The following is a 14327-nucleotide window of genomic DNA, read 5'->3' as shown; positions in this document are numbered from 1 at the left end:
TCATTTAAAAGAAACCAATAACTGGAGACTGTTAACATCTTCCAGTTGTATAAAGGAAGGCTGCTGAGCAAGAAGGGTCAGCTGCTCTTGGGACACCAGGAGGGAAGCTGCAAGGCTGAGTCCGGCAGGGGATCCCTACCTGAAGCCCAAGCACTGGGAGAAAGCAGTGGACCATACCCAGCACTGGTAACGGGGAGCCACAGAGCATAGAGCAGAACCCCAGATCCTTTTCATCCCAGCACTGACTGGTGGAGGCACAGATGTGGAGCAGAGCAGGAGCTCCCAGCAAGGTCTGCTAGGCAGAAGGGGTTGAATGACAGAGTTGGGGAAGAGCAAGGCCATCACCGGAAGCCCCGACCAAAGGCAAAGACAAAACTTAATAGAGGCAGGTGAAGACAACTCGTGAGTTCTCGTGTACAATTCGAGAGAGCTCGGTTTGGCACATTTAAAGCAATTATCGTAACAAGTGACTGTTGGATTGTGGAACTTGTAGCTCTAGGAAGCAGTGACAGAGAAAGAATCTAGTGCATAAAATGTTATGAAGCAACAGAGTGGTCCGGCAAAGATGAAGTAGCCTTATCGAAGGTCTCTGACAAATGCGAATAGAGAGTCCCAGAGAAAGGGGAGCTGTGATGGAAGGCGTCTAAAGTGAACCGTTGAAACCAAGACAGGCTCGTGCCCTACTAAGAGAAGCCTGAGTAAAGCTACACTACTAATGAATGTTTGAACTTTTGAACGATACGATACTTTTGACAGAGTGGTCCGGCACTGCGTGTGTGCTCAATCGAAGGCCTCTGTAAGGTATCCAGGTGAGAGTTGATAAAAGTGGAAGAAAGACAAAGAATTGTGGAATCAAGTGGTCCTGCGACAGGTCAAGCAAAGTTCTGTGCACAATCGAAAGTCTTCGATGGTGATACAGTGAAGAAAGTTTATGGCAAATTAGATAAAGTTGGTCTGAACCTAGCAGAGGGAGATCAATTGAAAACTTTATGCTAAAGCAAAGGTGTGTTAAAATAGATTGGTCCGAGCCCAGCAGAGGGAGACTAATTGAAGATTGTGTGTCAAAGTGGATCTGAGGGGGATCCAAGGTGAATAGTAAAGATCCTAAGAAAATTGTGTACATGCGAAATACTCATGATACTTTTGTTGCATCAGGCCCTCTGAAAGAAGAGACTTTGCCATTCAAAGAGACTTTGGCACAGAAGGCCATGATGCTGAAGTTTTGAGCTGCACCCTTGTGCTAGGGAAGCCAGAGACTGTGCTAAGCTCAAGTGTGCAGCCTTGTCCCTTTTCCTATTGACAACCAGCCTAACCCTCCCCCAACCTTTATAGGCTATTATAAACCAGCTCCCATCATTTTCCCCACATATAACACTTGACAGTACTGGGACGAGGAATAGGAGACAGAGTAATAAACACCACACACTCACCACTCTAGTACTGGGACGAAGAGACAACTGAGAGCAATGAAGACTACACTCATTGACCACTCTGTTAATGGGGTGGGGAAAACTTGTCTCGGGAGGATAGCTCAGCAGCAATGTGCTCCCCTTGGAAGCAAGATGACACGGAGCAGCACAGGTTCGATCCCCGGGTCCGCGCTTAGAAACCTCTGGGTATTAAGAGCGCTATAAATAACCTATCATATCATATCAAGATGCCTGCTAAGAGCTGTAACGGTCAGGCATGTCCCTTTCTGGTCAGTCAGGGTCAATTAAACATCCACACCTGCAGCCTCTCAAGGGACTGCAGGTGTATAAAAGGAGACCGGCCCAGCAGCGAAGAGAATGACAGGCCGAGCAACAGGGAGACTTGTGTGTGGAGGAGCAGTAGGAAACCTTATGAGGCGGCAGCCGTGGTGGGACCAGCGACAGAGCCAAGACGCCAGCAATTAGACCGGTGAGTGATGGGAGGGCGCGTAAGCACTGGTGCGCTACTGTGGAACCGCAATTGAATAACTGTCCATGCATATAAGCCAATGCATGCATATTGAATACCGAACTAAATGGAAACTTAACTCTGAAACAAATAAGTGCATATAAATTAACGAACCAAATGAGACCTTACAAATGAGCAACATAAATGCACATGGGATACTGAACTGAAAGTAAACAATATTAAATGGATGTTGCACCATGATTTAATTGAACTCTGAAGTTAAGTACATCAAAGGCAAAGGGAGCCACACAGTGAACTTTGATGGTTGACTGCAGTGTGGCAAGGCCACAAATTGGCAAGAGGTGTGTGACACGTGGTGGCTGAGCCACAAGGCTTACAAAGAGACGCCAACAGAGTGCAAGACGACACATAAAGCCAAGAGGCAGACAAAATAAAGTAAGTGACGGTGACTTGGTGCATAGGAGCAAGTGCCAGGGAACCTGTGTGGGCTGAGAAGTACAGGGATCCTGTTTGCGCGACCTGTGATGGGTGGATAGAACGGTCTAACAACTGCGCCTTGACCAGTGATCCCTAAATGGTGAAAATAAGGACACTGAAGCAGCCCAATGCAACCACTGCAGATGAACCACACTTGTCTTAACAGAGCCTCAAGGCCCCTTTTGTTTTAAAATGTGTTTCTTGAAACTTGGGGAAGGGAACTCCAAGGAGTAATTTTGAATTGTGGCATCTTGAACTGGAAAAAAGTAATCGTGAGACTTTTTCATGGGTCTTTCTTGTGATTGGGGTAAGGGGAGCTGAAGGAAAGCTCAGAACTTTGTGTTGAACACTATTTCCTTTGACTTTGACATCCCAACAACATTTACAAACTAAGTGTTGGCATGGATGCAGGACAGAGTGGAACCCATGATCCCCAAACTCATATACTCCCTCTTCGTCTTGAGCAGGACCTTCTTAAGATACGGAAAAGCCTCAAGACCTTCCTCTTCAACTCTTCCTTCTCTGCGTCTCCCCTGCTAATCACACAGTTGCTAGACTGAAGTTATTGGCCCTTATGCATCCTCAGGGCCCTAGCCTCCCACTTCTTATCTCAGCTGCTTTCCCATCCTCTGCACTTGCTTCGGCTCACCCTCCCTTTGGTGGTTTCACTTACCTTTTCTTCATAGCACTTCACCTGCTGCTCACCACGAGCACCAGAGCACCTATCCCTTACCACTCTCCCCTCTACACTTGCACATTCGGAACACTCACAAGGCATAGGAGGTTCGTTTCCCCCTCCCAAACCCTTCCCACCTGGTAGATCACAAGGTACTCTGTAATCACCTCAAATCGGCGGCCAAATTCTCCACAAAAGCCACGGCATGGATAAACTCATTCTTGGACCAGAGAACCATAAGAGTCTTCTTACCTACAGCAGCAGCGGATCCAGTCCCCATCACCTGTGGAGTCCCTCAAGGGTCATGTGTTTCCCCCACTTTGTACAATATTTTTACAAAGCCTCTCTTTGATATATTGGACAAAACAGGGGTCTCAGATTACCAACTATGCTGATGATACCCAGATTCTTATCCCAATCCAGGGTGACTATGAAAAGGACACCAGTCTCATAAATAAAATCTACCAAATCATGACACATGGCCTATGTCTTAACGACGACAAGACTGAGCTCTTAATCATCAGGTCTACCAGTAAACTTAACAAATCACCCCATCTGTACAATTCCATCACGATTGATGGCATCAAAATCAAGGTAGCCAAGGAAGTAAAAACCTTAGGATTCTACTTAGACTCAGCTCTCACCCTCAACAAGCAAGTAAATGTGACAGCCTCAGCAACCAGTTACACCTGCAAACTTATTCACGCCTGTAAACCATACCTATCCACAGACAGCGGTACCACCATAGCGCGAGCCCTCATCCTCTCCAAATTAGATTACTGCAATGCACTGTACCTAGGCACCAGTAACCATAACATCAACAAACTCCAAACCCTGCAGAACAATGCCCTGAGAACAGCCCTAGGTGTTCCCAAAGGGCAACACATATCTGTCCATAGAAGAGCCGTCAACTGGCTGGCCACCAATGACTGTATCGAATTTAAAACTCTGAACATTACACACAATTGTCTGAACAACAAAGCACCTGCATACCTCACAGAAAAATTCACAAAGTACACTTCTGAACGACCCATCAGAAAGGCCCTCTCAAACAGCATCAAAATCCCCAACTTTAAACTGAAAAGAACTGGTGGGTCCAGCTTCCCATTTCTAGCACCTCATCTCTGGAACTCCATCCCAGACGCACTCAGAGCCACCCCTTCCTTCCATGTGTTCAAAGCTAACGTCAAACTCTGGCTTCACACCAACGACTGCTAAATGCCTCAACTGTACCTAGTACTCTGTACATTTATTGTAAAATACTTGAAACTGTAACATATCCTACATGTAAGTCATCTGACATTGTAACATAAGAAATGCTTGATATATGATCCTGTAACATAAGAAATGTAACATTTATGTACCTGTAACTTAAGATTTTATTTTTTGCAAGTGCCCAGTTGCTTAACGGCCAGGTGCACTCTATAAATAAATAAACAATACAATACTTACCTTCTTTGTTTTTAATTAACTTAATTATTCATTATTGTTGTAATTACATGGTCTATCATTCCCTGTTGCCCTGTGGGCGCTTTGAAACAGTATTGGATTCCTGTATAAGCGCCTAACAAGATAAAAATAAATTAATAAAACCAGGGAGGAGTGGAAAGATAATCTCAATATGCGTGGAGCCTAGAGCCCTTCCTCTTGCCACCACTGGCACTGTACCTGCCACCTCCAAATCTATCTAATTTCTCATACATGTTATTGCTGAATCGCTCTAATGTTTTTATAAATGTATGTGACCACCAACCTCACCGTAGCTAGGCAGCCGCTAATCGCCTTGTACACCATGCATGTATGTTCTTCACTGTAAAATGTAATGTCATTTATTTTGTGTAACTAAGCTATAAATATACTTGTAATGCTTGCGCCCAGCTACCTAAGGGTCTTGGTTGCGCTATATTAAATAAACAAACATCAGTGAACAATCTACAAATCGTCAACCGTGGTGGGACACCTGCAGCCCTCCAGATGTTTGTCCTACAACTGCCGAAAGCCCTAGTCAGCATGGCCAATGATGAGGGATCATAGGAGTCACAGGCCAAAACGTATGTATAGGCACAGAAAGCCCACCTATGAACTACAACATGCAAATCCAGTTGAGATCATTCGAAAACGACCAGACTTTGGTACTAACACATCCAAGACAACAAACCAGACCTTGGTCTGCTGCCCTTAATACTGTAGAACATCTCTCCCTCCTTCAGAATCTTTACCTGCTTGCGTTGAAGGGCACCGTACCAACAGGAGGATTTCCTACCTCTCTGCCCGCTCCTTCTCAATCTCATGTCACCAGGCTGGGTGGCTCTCCATGAAAAAGCTCTCTGTTTAAATCCCGGCTGACCATCTATGAACCCATGCATGGACTTTCCCCCACTGTACACTCCCTCTCGAGCTCTCCCTCTGTGTCTCCTCCCGCTTTCACTCACTTACTCTACATGCAGCGCATCCATTGGAATGTTCTGCTTCTGGCCATCAGAGCCATCTCTTCAGTGCAACTATTCAAAACGAGCTCAAACTCCACCTGCTATCAATGGAAGGAACTCCCCACCAACCCTCCCTATCCAAACTAACTGCCCAAACCACCACTTCTACATTATGTCCTCAGGACTCCACTGTGTAATTTGTCAAAATGTAAATATCGGCCTCAGACATTCAATGTTAAAAATATTCTTATGTCCTTTGGACCCTGTTGCTGGTTATATTCCTACTTGGACCCCTTCCTCGCCCAGAATATGCAATTCAGTTCAACAATGCTCTCATCTCATGTAATGGCACCTTACACTAGGAATGTGCCTGTCTTTCGTATTGCCTACATTTTAAGTCATTTCCATTTGAAATGTCAACTTGTTCTTAAATAAATTCAAAAAATAGAAATACGGTAAAAACGAACGGATGAAACTATGATCCACTGCATGAGAAGTAGCTGGCCTGATCCACCCTTGTCTCTCCAATTGTCTTCCTACAGTGGGAGCAAAGGGTGAGCATACATGGGCTGTGTCTGTAAAGGCGCAGCATGCAGGAAGGTTTTCACAACATTATTCAGAGTTTGCTGGTAAATTTAACTCTTCATGACATACCCCAGGCGGTACAGGGAGGGTAAATCCGCTTTTTGCTGTAGGTCAATCCTCAAACAAATGTTGGGAAGGGGATGACTGCCATTTTTTTTCTGCACTGCCAAACTCGGAATGAGGCCAATTTCCTAGTCGCCCAAATTCAGTACTCATTCGCCAGTGGCTGTGCACATTTTGCAGTCTCTCTCATTAGCATGGTAACTGTGACTTTTTTTTTTTATAGAAAAGCAGGAGTGTTCTGGCAGGAAATGCAAAGCATCTTCAGGACAGTAACAGTCAAAGGCCATCAGCGACGGCATATTCAAAGCTGATGATATGGTACATCCTGGAGTCATAATTATCCTCAAAAACTTTAATATTGCTAAACTACAATTTTGAGTGGATGCAGATGGAAAGAGGTAGAAACAGAGCAACTCTTTCCAAAGGCTATAGATAATGACATCCACAATGGCCCATCAAAAGAAATCAGCCCAGTCCCCAATTGCTACCAGAGGTGTTGACTGATTCAACCAGCATATGGAAAACTAAATCCAATCCACTATTTAACAAGTTGACAGTTAAAATTACACAACCACTACTATCACTTGGCTGGCATTTAAGTGGGTGAATAGCTAATATTCCACTGGCTACCAGTTATACAGTGAAAGATATATGATATTTACTAGTCTGCAGTTCAAACAGTGTGAACCCCCAACTATTTCATATGCCTCTGGGTAAATAATACAGAATCCCTACCATTTACTATGCGTCTTGGTAAATAATACAGAATTCCTACCATTTACTATGCATCTTGGTAAATAATACAGAATCCCTACCATTTACTATGCGTCTTGGTAAATACAGAATTCCTACCATTTACTATGCATCTTGGTAAATAGTACAGAATCCCTACCATTTACTATGCCTCTGGGTAAATAATACAGAATTCCTACCATTTACTATGCATCTTGGTAAATAATACAGAATCCCTACCATTTACTATGCGTCTTGGTAAATACAGAATTCCTACCATTTACTATGCATCTTCGTAAATAACACAGAATCTGTACCATTTACTATGCCTCTGGGTAAATAAAACAGAATCCCTACCATTTACTATTGTGAAAACGTTCAGCTTAGTTAGCCAAGAGCTACTCCATTTAGTGTGCTATTTTTTTGTTGTTGTATAAACTTTGTTTCCTTTAAACTTGCTGACACTGAAGAAAAAAAGCATGTTTGTGGCATACGTGCCAATGGTTAGCAGAAAGGCATGCTATTGCAGGACCTGTTCGATGCTGCAGTTGCAAGGTGGGAATTTAGCCCCTGACAGCAAGAACAAAGATAGGATGTGGTCGGCGCTTCCCTATCTGGGGCAGCTAATCCTGCAAGGCCTGGTATGTGACAAGGGCCAAGGACGAATGTTTATTTTCTGGGGAACTGTGTACATAACAGGAAATGAAGGCAGGACATGTCAACCATCTTTGTATGAATCAGGTATAAAAGAGGGAGTGTCCTCTAACAAAGTGCTCACTTCACCACTGTTACTGAAATATGGGTTGTGGTCGAACCAGAGTCCACTCGGGTGAATAAAATATTTATTTTTTTATACTTGTTATGCTCCAAGGCTGATTGTCTAATTTCCCTTCACAGATAAGTTTGAGGTTTTGGTCTTACACTATGCCTCTGGGAAAATAACACAGAATCCCTACTATTTACCATGCCTGTGGGTAAACAATGCAGAATCCCTACTATTTACTATGCCTGTGGGAAAATAATGCAGGAAAATAATGTAGAATCCCTACTGTTTACTATGCCTCTGGGTAAATAATGCAGAATCCCTACAATTTACTATTCCTCTGGGAAAATAATGCTGAACCCCTATTATTTACTATGATCCAGAAAAATAATGCAGAATCACTACCATTTACTATGCCTCTGGGTAAACCATGCAGAATCCCTATTTACTCTATATGTGGGTAAATAATGCGGAATCCCTGCTAATTACTATGCCGCTGGGTAAATATTGCAGAATCCTTGCTATTTACTATGCCTCTGGTTAAATATGCCTCTCGGTAAATAATGCAGATTCCCTGCTATTTACTATGCCTCTGGGTAAATAATCATAATCCCTGCTATTTACTATGCCTCTGGGTAAATAATGCAGAATCTCTATTTACTATACCTGCAGGTAATTAATGCAGAATCCCTGCTATTTACTATGCCTCTGGATAAATACTGTAGAATACATCCTATTTACTATGTCTCTGGGTAAATATTGCAGAATCCCTGCTATTTACTATGCCTCTGGGTAAATAATGCAGAATCCCTGCTATTTACTATGCCTCTGGGTAAATAATGCAGAATCCCTATTTACTATACCTGCAGGTAATTAATGCAGACTCCCTGCTATTTACTCTGCCTCTGGATAAATACATCCTATTTACTATGTCTTTGGGTAAATAATGCAGAATCCCTGCTATTTACTATGCCTCTGGGTAAATAATGCAGAATCCCTGCTATTTACTATACCTGCAGGTAATTAATGCAGAATCCATGCTATTTACTATGCCTCTGGATGAATAATGTAGAATACATCCTATTTACTATGCCTCTGGGTAAATAGTGCAGAATTCCTGCTATTTACTATACCTGCAGGTAATTAATGCAGAATCCCTGCTATTTACTATGCCTCTGGATGAATAATGTAGAATACATCCTATTTACTATGCCTCTGGGTAAATAATGCAGAATTCCTGCTATTTACTATACCTGCAGGTAAATAATGCAGAATCCCTGCTATTTACTATGCCTCTTGATGAATAATGTAGAATACATCCTATTTACTCTGTCTCTGGATAAATAATGTAGAATACATCCTATTTACTATGCCTCTGCGTAAATAATGCAGAATTCCTGCTATTTACTATACCTGCAGGTAAATAATGCAGAATCCCTACTATTTACTATGCCTCTGGGTGAATAATGTAGAATACATCCTATTTACTCTGTCTCTGGATAAATAATGTAGAATTCCTGCTATTTACTATACCTGCAGGTAATTAATGCTGAATCTCTGCTATTTACTATGCCTCTGGGTAAATAATGTAGAATACATCCTATTTACTATGTCTCTGGGTAATTAATGCAGAATATCTGCTATTTACTATGCTTCTGGATAAATAATGTAGAATACATCCTATTTACTATGTCTCTGGGTAAATAATGCAGAATCCCTGCTATTTACTATGCCTCTGGGTAAATAATGCAGAATCCCTATATACTATACCTGCAGGTAATTAATGCAGAATCCCTGCTATGTACTATGCCGCTGGGTAAATAATGTAGAATACATCCTATTTACTATGTCTCTGGGTAAATAATGCAGAATCCCTGCTATTTACTATGCCTCTGGGTAAATAATGCAGAATCCCTATTTACTATACCTGCAGGTAATTAATGCAGACTCCCTGCTATTTACTCTGCCTCTGGATAAATACTGTAGAATACATCCTATTTACTATGTCTCTGGGTAAATAATGCAGAATCCCTGCTATTTACTATGCCTCTGGGTAAATAATGCAGAATCCCTATTTACTATACCTGCAGGTAATTAATGCAGATTCCCTGCTATTTACTCTGCCTCTGGATAAATACTGTAGAATACATCCTATTTACTATGTCTCTGGGTAAATAATGCAGAATCCCTGCTATTTACTATGCCTCTGGGTAAATAATGCAGAATCCCTGCTATTTACTATACCTGCAGGTAATTAATGCAGAATCCATGCTATTTACTATGCCTCTGGATGAATAATGTAGAATACATCCTATTTACTATGCCTCTGGGTAAATAGTGCAGAATTCCTGCTATTTACTATACCTGCAGGTAATTAATGCAGAATCCCTGCTATTTACTATGCCTCTGGATGAATAATGTAGAATACATCCTATTTACTATGCCTCTGGGTAAATAATGCAGAATTCCTGCTATTTACTATACCTGCAGGTAAATAATGCAGAATCCCTGCTATTTACTATGCCTCTGGATGAATAATGTAGAATACATCCTATTTACTATGCCTCTGCGTAAATAATGCAGAATTCCTGCTATTTACTATACCTGCAGGTAAATAATGCAGAATCCCTACTATTTACTATGCCTCTGGGTGAATAATGTAGAATACATCCTATTTACTCTGTCTCTGGATAAATAATGTAGAATTCCTGCTATTTACTATACCTGCAGGTAATTAATGCTGAATCTCTGCTATTTACTATGCCTCTGGGTAAATAATGTAGAATACATCCTATTTACTATGTCTCTGGGTAATTAATGCAGAATATCTGCTATTTACTATGCTTCTGGATAAATAATGTAGAATACATCCTATTTACTATGTCTCTGGGTAAATAATGTAGAATACATCCTATTTACTATGCCTCTGGGTAAATAATGCAGAATTCCTGCTATTTACTATACCTGCAGGTAAATAATGCAGAATCCCTGCTATTTACTATTCCTCTGGATGAATAATGTAGAATTCCTGCTATTTACTATACCTGCAGGTAATTAATGCAGAATCTCTGCTATTTACTATGCCTCTGGGTAAATAATGTAGAATACATCCTATTTACTATGTCTCTGGGTAATTAATGCAGAATATCTGCTATTTACTATGCCTCTGGATAAATAATGTAGAATACATCCTATTTACTATGTCTCTGGGTAAATAATGCATAATTCCTGCTATTTACTATGCCTCTGGGTAAATAATGCAGAATCCCTATTTACTATACCTGCAGGTAATAAATGCAGAATCCCTGCTATGTACTATGCCTCTGGGTAAATAATGCAGAATCCCTATTTACTATGCCTCTGGGTAAATAATGCAGAATCCCTATTTACTATAACTGCAGGTAATTAATGCAGAATCTCTGCTATGTACTATGCCTCTGGGTAAATAATGCAGAATCCCTGCTATTTACTATGCCTCTGGGTAAATAATGCAGAATCCCTATTTACTATACCTGCAGGTAATTAATGCAGACTCCCTGCTATTTACTCTGCCTCTGGATAAATACTGTAGAATACATCCTATTTACTATGTCTCTGGGTAAATAATGCAGAATCCCTGCTATTTACTATGCCTCTGGGTAAATAATGCAGAATCCCTGCTATTTACTATACCTGCAGGTAATTAATGCAGAATCCCTGCTATTTACTATGCCTCTGGATGAATAATGTAGAATACATCCTATTTACTATGCCTCTGGGTAAATCATGCAGAATTCCTGCTATTTACTATACCTGCAGGTACTTAATGCAGAATCCCTGCTATTTACTATGCCTCTGGATGAATAATGTAGAATACATCCTATTTACTATGCCTCTGGGTAAATAATGCAGAATTCCTGCTATTTACTATACCTGCAGGTAAATAATGCAGAATCCCTGCTATTTACTATGCCTCTGGATGAATAATGTAGAATACATCCTATTTACTCTGTCTCTGGATAAATAATGTAGAATACATCCTATTTACTATGCCTCTGGGTAAATAATGCAGAATTCCTGCTATTTACTATACCTGCAGGTAAATAATGCAGAATTCCTGCTATTTACTCTGTCTCTGGATAAATAATGCAGAATTCCTGCTATTTACTCTGTCTCTGGATAAATAATGCAGAATTCCTGCTATTTACTATACCTGCAGGTAATTAATGCAGAATCTCTGCTATTTACTATGCCTCTGGATAAATAATGTAGAATTCCTGCTATTTACTATGTCTCTGGGTAATTAATGCAGAATCTCTGCTATTTACTATGCCTCTGGATGAATAATGTAGAATTCCTTCTATTTACTATGTCTCTGGGTAATTAATGCAGAATCCCTGCTATTTACTATGCCTCTGGATGAATAATGTAGAATACATCCTATTTACTATGTCTCCGGGTAATTAATGCAGAATCCCTGCTATTTACTATGCCTCTGGATGAATAATGTAGAATACATCCTATTTACTATGTATCTGGGTAATTAATGCAGAATATCTGCTATTTACTATGCCTCTGGGTAAATAATGTAGAATTCCTGCTATTTACTATGTCTCTGGGTAATTAATGCAGAATATCTGCTATTTACTATGCCTCTGGGTAAATAATGTAAAATTCCTGCTATTTACTATGTCTCTGGGTAATTAATGCAGAATATCTGCTATTTACTATGCCTCTGGGTAAATAATGTAGAATACATCCTATTAACTATGTCTCCGGGTAATTAATGCAGAATCCCTGCTATTTACTATGCCTCTGGATGAATAATGTAGAATACATCCTATTTACTATGTCTCTGGGTAATTAATGCAGAATATCTGCTATTTACTATGCCTCTGGGTAAATAATGTAGAATGCCTGCTATTCACTATGTCTCTGGGTAATTAATGCAGAATATCTGCTATTTACTATGCCTCTGGGTAAATAATGTAAAATTCCTGCAGGTAATTAATGCAGAATCCCTGCTATTTACTCTGCCTCTGGATAAATAGTGCAGAATACATCCTATTTACTATGCCTCTGGGTAAATAATGTAGAATTCCTGCTATTTACTATGTCTCTGGGTAATTAATGCAGAATATCTGCTATTTACTATGCCTCTGGGTAAATAATGTAAAATTCCTGCAGGTAATTAATGCAGAATTCCTGCTATTTACTATACCTGCAGGTAATTAATGTAGAATCCCTGCTATTTACTCTGCCTCTGGATAAATAATGCAGAATATCTGCTATTTACTATGCCTCTGGGTAAATAATGTAAAATTCCTGCAGGTAATTAATGTAGAATCCCTGCTATTTACTCTGCCTCTGGATAAATAATGCAGAATACATCCTATTTACTATGCCTCTGGGTAAATAATGTAGAATTCCTGCTATTTACTCTGCCTCTGGATAAATAATGCAGAATACATCCTATTTACTATGCCTCTGGGTAAATAATGTAGAATTCCTGCTATTTACTCTGCCTCTGGATAAATAATGCAGAATCCCTGCTATTTACTATGCCTCTGGGTAAATAATGTAGAATACATCCTATTAACTATGTCTCCGGGTAATTAATGCAGAATCCCTGCTATTTACTATGCCTCTGGATGAATAATGTAGAATACATCCTATTTACTATGTATCTGGGTAATTAATGCAGAATATCTGCTATTTACTATGCCTCTGGGTAAATAATGTAGAATTCCTGCTATTTACTATGTCTCTGGGTAATTAATGCAGAATATCTGCTATTTACTATGCCTCTGGGTAAATAATGTAGAATACATCCTATTAACTATGTCTCCGGGTAATTAATGCAGAATCCCTGCTATTTACTATGCCTCTGGATGAATAATGTAGAATACATCCTATTTACTATGTCTCTGGGTAATTAATGCAGAATATCTGCTATTTACTATGCCTCTGGGTAAATAATGTAGAATGCCTGCTATTCACTATGTCTCTGGGTAATTAATGCAGAATATCTGCTATTTACTATGCCTCTGGGTAAATAATGTAAAATTCCTGCAGGTAATTAATGCAGAATCCCTGCTATTTACTCTGCCTCTGGATAAATAATGCAGAATACATCCTATTTACTATGCCTCTGGGTAAATAATGTAGAATTCCTGCTATTTACTATGTCTCTGGGTAATTAATGCAGAATATCTGCTATTTACTATGCCTCTGGGTAAATAATGTAAAATTCCTGCAGGTAATTAATGCAGAATTCCTGCTATTTACTATACCTGCAGGTAATTAATGTAGAATCCCTGCTATTTACTCTGCCTCTGGATAAATAATGCAGAATATCTGCTATTTACTATGCCTCTGGGTAAATAATGTAAAATTCCTGCAGGTAATTAATGTAGAATCCCTGCTATTTACTCTGCCTCTGGATAAATAATGCAGAATACATCCTATTTACTATGCCTCTGGGTAAATAATGTAGAATTCCTGCTATTTACTCTGCCTCTGGATAAATAATGCAGAATCCCTGCTATTTACTATGCCTCTGGGTAAATAATGTAAAATTCCTGCAGGTAAATAATGTAGAATCCCTGCTATTTACTATGCCTCTGGGTAAATAATGCAGAATCCCTGCTATTTACTCTGCCTCTGGATAAATAATGCAGAATCCCTGCTATTTACTATACCTGCAGGTAATTAATGCAGAATA

General features: G+C 40.1%; 1 protein-coding gene across 2 annotated transcripts in view; it reads right to left on the bottom strand.

Moving 5' to 3' along the window:
• LOC138565076 (zinc finger protein 182-like) overlaps positions 1-14327 on the bottom strand; it is a 148382-nt gene that overhangs the window by 133424 nt on the left and 631 nt on the right. The window lies entirely within an intron of this gene.

Source organism: Ambystoma mexicanum, chromosome 1p, assembly GCF_040938575.1.
Source record: "Ambystoma mexicanum isolate Mex_15411 chromosome 1p, UKY_AmexF1_1, whole genome shotgun sequence".
In the NCBI taxonomy this organism is placed as follows: domain Eukaryota; kingdom Metazoa; phylum Chordata; class Amphibia; order Caudata; family Ambystomatidae; genus Ambystoma; species Ambystoma mexicanum.
Note: the sequence above shows the minus strand (reverse complement) of the source record. Positions and strands in the feature narration are given on the sequence as shown.